The sequence below is a fragment of the Lolium rigidum genome, chromosome 6, assembly GCF_022539505.1.
Source record: "Lolium rigidum isolate FL_2022 chromosome 6, APGP_CSIRO_Lrig_0.1, whole genome shotgun sequence".
NCBI lineage: Eukaryota > Viridiplantae > Streptophyta > Magnoliopsida > Poales > Poaceae > Lolium > Lolium rigidum.
This window is the reverse complement of record NC_061513.1, coordinates 196,740,640-196,746,170: the sequence shown is the minus strand read 5'-3', so window position 1 is coordinate 196,746,170 and position 5,531 is coordinate 196,740,640. Positions and strand designations below refer to the sequence as shown.

General features: G+C 39.4%; 1 long non-coding RNA gene across 2 annotated transcripts; it reads left to right on the top strand.

Annotated features, from left to right (window-relative positions):
• The first annotated feature begins 382 nt into the window (after nt 1-382).
• Nucleotides 383-4,676, top strand: LOC124665341. Of its 2 annotated transcripts, none has more exons than XR_006990550.1 (3): nt 383-1,129; nt 1,245-2,272; nt 4,227-4,676. It is a non-coding gene; the product is annotated as an uncharacterized LOC124665341 (long non-coding RNA). The 2 variants fall into 2 exon arrangements; XR_006990549.1 differs by having other exon boundaries at nt 1,242-2,272.
• Nucleotides 4,677-5,531: the final 855 nt, after the last annotated feature.

The window sequence follows — 5,531 nt, the reverse complement described above, 5'->3', positions numbered from 1 at the left end:
CGAGCACCTCGGCGCACTGCTCCGCCATCGAGCGCTCCTGCTCCGTCCAGCACGGCGTGCCCAATGCGCTAGGGTTTCTGGTCGCCTGGACGGCGAGGAAGTGGATCACCCCCTCGTCGGCGGCGTGGAAGACTTGCGCGACGTGGAGCAGCACCCAGTGCGGGAGCCGTCGTGGCGGTAGTTGAAGACTACCCAGCTCGCCCATCTCACGTTTTGCTTTTCCTCTCTCTCAGCTTCCCTTGACTCCTCTCTCTCACCTCTTCCCCCAGATCCGCCGCCGCCTCGCCGTGCTCACCATCTGTTCCATCGATCCCACCTGGTTTTTCCACAATGAAGGTCCTTCGCCATGGATTTGGTGAGGTAGTGGCCAGGTTGACCGGTGGGGATTTTATTCGTTGGGCATTTGATTCCTCTGCTTCCTTTTGGTCTTTTCTGCTGCGTTGTTTGTTTCTTTGACCTCTGTCTCCATCAAGTCTTTCTTCTCTTTTTGTTTCTTTATTTCATCTATCTAAAGCTCCGTCTCAGTGATGAATGAATTGAGGGATGGAAGACCAGAATTGATTTCATTCATTATCTACTGTCATTGCTAAACAAGTATTTCTTTCAGTGGGTCATCACTATTGTTTCTACTTCTGTGAACTTTGAATAGGTGAATACTTTTTATTAGTCTGCTTTTACTATTGGTTTAGGATGTGCACTTCTGTTGTACTGTAAGAGTGCTCGATTTCACTCCTAATCACCAGTGGTTTGGTGCCTCCTCTATACACTAGAAATCATCTAAGCCACATTCTACTTTCATACTACACGAGTCATGCATGTGTAGCCAACCTAATTGCTCTAATGACTAATGAGGTAGTTTATCTCAAGCCTATTTAGAAATCCTTCCAAAGACTCTTCTGCTATTGATGTGCTTCCCCGTGAGTATTCCAAGTAATCAATTAAATCTTATAGCAATGGATGGAACCGACGAGGCTGGAGTTATGGTGCTCCTTGGCGCACGATCCTGCGGAGCGTGCGACTATTTTGCTCTGATTGTTGCCAGACAATGCGAGCCACCCGTGCCATCATCGCTCGTCTCAATTTTGCGAGATCAACAACCGCTGCTCAGCCTGCCGCCACATACAGCAAGGTTATTGTCGTTCTCTCCTCTTGTTTTCCTGCTACTGTTCATTGTCGAGGGCGTCGGCAAACAGAGCAATGGCATGCAGGTTCTCTCTCTCAACATCTAATTTTGCTTGCAGCAGCTCATGAAGAAACACTACCACTGCGAGTCACCAAGTATCAGGTCAGAAAATGCAGGCCCGAGCTACTCTGATTTCCATATGTGGCTATCTCTGTCATTCACCGTGGCAAAGCGAAACTGTGATGTCAATCCTATGAATACGTTGAACCAAGGTGAGCCATTATCGATTCGCTGCTGAAGGTGTTTTCCTTTATTTTGTTTCATGTGGTTTATCTTTTATACTCTGAAATTATTTAGTTCTTGCATTGAATCGTAGTTTGTTTATTGGCCTATTATATCGAGTTGTATGCATAGAGATGGAAGGGGGTGCGAGAAGCTATGCTAATTTTGCAGTGGTAGGCTGTGTCTTTCGATTGTCTTTTAACAGTAAGTATCATTCTTTTATTCCTGTGGCCTAATCAGTGAGCTGTGACGAACATTTTTTCTTTGTATTCAAACTAGCTTGAACGATCAAAAAGGGTATTGGTCCATGTTAGCCTTTTAGCATTGTGTATTAACATTGGCTGGGCCATCTTTCCAAGTTGTAAAACTACACTTAGATGCTTAACCTTCGCCATGTGCCTCTATAGCTGCTTCCGGTGGTATTATCTGAGATGGCCGTGGAGATCAAAGGATCTATGTACAACCTTGGTTCAAGGTCTGCCTTATGTGCTGAATTATGGCAAGGACTAAAACAGGTTTGGGAGCTAGCCTACCAAGAAAAGAGGTGTTTCAACAGCCTTTAATACTTGATTTTGGTTCGATTGCAGCAATGCAAGGAACAAATTGCTTTGCACCTTTCTTCCATTCTTTGTATTTCTTACATAGAGAAGGAAAAGGCAGCTATTATCAACTTCTTTCTCTGTGGGTTAACTTCCGTGCTAGCCTTATGCATTTTCCCATGCCGCATAAATATTTTGAGGTAGTACTAATTTTAAATCTTGCATCTTCCAGGGATAGTTCATGTCAAATATTAATTCGAATTTACGTTTTCATTTACAGCTTCACTGTACTATTGTTTCTGGAGCATGTAACTTTCCATGTATTAAGGTAATGGTGTTTTACATCTTCCTGAAGGTTGTAGCTACTACTATTTGTATTTGGTTCTTCGTTAATTTTAATTTAGAATTGAATCATACACAGGAGCCCTTTATTTATTTTTCTTTGCTGCAACATGTAGCCTGGTTTAGGCATGTAGTCGGGCTCAGATATCAAAACTTAGTTAGGTACTTAGGTTGCTACTAAATATTTTTTTAGAGTTGCTGCTTTTATTAATATTTCAGGAACTGATCATATGTAGTTAGCATATATTATGGTACACATCTTTTGCATTATTAAACGAGGAGTGCATACAATTCTCTGTGTGGCATTAGCTACCAACTGGTATATCTTGCATTACTCAAATCCGCAATCAACGAGACATGCATGGTTTGTTTTGGGCTTACCCTTTTTCTCCTGCCTCTTGGTCATGCGGGCCTAGGTGAACTGTTGCAAGTTTTGATTTCTTAATCCAGCCCAAGAATCATTTTGCTTTTAACCAAGGTTTGGAACTACTAGCAATTTGTGAAGTTGTATTTATCCTGATACTAAAATGGTACTTCTGTTAAAGTGTTGAACTGCCAGGTCCTGTTCTTTAAGTTATAACACACTGGGGGAGCAACAGTTTCTATGTCCAGATGAACATTCATCACTAAATGTTTCGGCTGTGGTTTCATGTGATAAGTTGTTCTCCCTTTAGATTTATAGAATTTTTGCTTTATAGATTTAAAAGTATTGTGTCATGACCTCATCCATCTATTTAGCTTTATAGAATTTTTGCTGTCAGGTCCTATAACCCCTTTTGTTTATGCGATCTGAAATATACTTAACATGATGTTCTAAATAGTTTTCACTTGCCACTTGCTATCGAAGGTTAAAAAAATGAAAGGCAATTTACGGCTATTGTTGTATGGCAAGTTTTAATAACTGATTTGACTTAGTGGTTTGCTAAATGGAGTGTTTGCTTTTTCATGAAACAATGATATATGGAGATTTTTCTATAACATACTCGGTATTTCGATCCACAAAGAACTACACAAAAATTATAAGGTGATAGCAATCTTTGTTACAATGATTGCAGTTTTGTTTAGTATGACCTTTTGCCCATATCCCTCGACAGTCACATTAGCACGCAAGTTGGAGCAACGGTCAGCGGCATTTTTTTACATGATTTCAGGGTGAAAAATATATTTACATTTACATGGGGCATGCACCAATAGGATAGTTTAACTTGTGTGATATTTATTCCTGCTGTAGAATGTGTGCCGAGGGTGGTTAGAGCTTTTCCTCCCTAAGGCTCAGTATTTATAATTAAATGGCTATCTGCGTTTCTCCCTGGCATTTCTTTTATTGTGTGAAATAGCCTATGCCTCCTTAAGTGATGGTTGTTTATGTGATGGTGCTCTAGCCATCGACTATGCTATTATGGTAGTAAGACTCTCATGTGTTGGCAGAATATGCATGCCACTTAAAATTAGGATCAGTTTACCATCTAAGTGAATACTAATGTGTTAGTTCTTAACCTGCATAAGGTTAGTGCCCCTCATAATTTTCTCTACATTTAGTTAGCAAATGATTATTACAGAGCTTTCAGCTTTTGTCTACTGACCTTACGTTTTCATCTTGATACTATACTTATCTCAAAATTTCATCTACCCAACAATTGATCATGTGAAATACGGATGGTGTAAAGACGCACTCCGATGTGGACAATGTTTAATTTTGTGCAAAGTAATAATGGTGTATGGAAGATGTATTCTATCTGCAGACCCCATTGATATTTTCTTACACTGTATGAGATCAATCTTGAAAAAGTATAAATTGATCTTATCTTTCACGAGCTCATTAAATACCATTTTTGGCCTGAAGTGAAAAATATCAGAAATAACTAGGCGATTTATGCTTGACATTTTTTTGTACTTCAAGGCCAACCATTGTTTTTCCTGATGAGTGGTCGTCAATGCAGTGGGATTGCTCGATGTTGAGTCCGCCTTCTGAGCGGCGAGACAAAAGACGGGGGGTCGTGCGCCAACAAAAATCCATATTGCAACTTTACATATTCCTATGGACTTTCTGGTGCAAATAAGGATAGAGCTCTACTATATATATTCTGAACAAGATCCATATTACAATTGTACAATCATTCATAGAAAATTGATTACTTAGTCTCAACTAAAATTATTTGTTGAAGTTGATTTTCTATCCTTGGATAATGGATTCATATTGTGTGAGATGTACTTTTTAATGTCTATGGAAACTGCTTACTATTCACCTTTAATTGACCTACTCCTAAATATTACCGATTTGTATAATGCTAACATAGTGTTTTTCTCAACTTATTATGAAGTTTATTACAAAATGATCACCGGTGCGAAATACCGGGGTCGCGCGCCAAGGCGCGCATCAAAATCTAGTTGTCTATAAGGAAGTCCTCACCATGTAGGCATGTTAGGACTCAACATGAAGGGGCATCTATGCGGTGTTGCCTGGTTTTATTTTTTTGTTGATGAGAAAGTAATTGTTTCTCATTCAATGAAAAATGCTTAAATGAACTAAGTGTTTGCTGAATACGTAGTATTATGAAGTGTCAGTAATGTTCTTGATTAACGATGAACTACAGTCTACCAGTTTTTACAGATAGCTTTTCTGTTTGTGATATCATTCTTTGTTTGTTTTTATGTGGAAATTGCCTCCGCTGATGTTATCTTTTACAGACACATGAATATAGTAGCTTCTTATGGAATGATGACATGATTTTCTATGGTTCACGAGTGAAGGTTTTTGCATTGGCCAAAGTTTCAATTATGAAATGGTCTATGCACTTGCTACATATGAGAGTTTTTATATGTGCCAAACAGACTTATTATGCCTCCATGTAAGTTTGCTTATGGTTTGAAATATTCTGGACCTGCAATATCTGCTTCCATGCAGGGTCAGTTTATAGTAACCTTTGAATTTTATCTTGTGATGCAGAGGTGATGCCAATGCATAAAGTTTGTCTTATGTCTGGCTGTATACTGATTGAGCATTCTTTATAGGACTTGCATGTTTTAATAGGGCGAAAAGATGGCATATCATATTATGTGTCACTACTTAAAGAAGGCATAGCATAATATGTGTCAAGGATGTCCGTGGAATTGATCTCAAGTAGGCGGCAACGAATGTTTGCCGATAAACTTTACCAGTGCCGGTTCACATCTGTCACCAATGTGTTTGAGATAAGAAGTATCGGTAAACTTTCACATCGATCACCAATGTGTTTGAGCTAAAA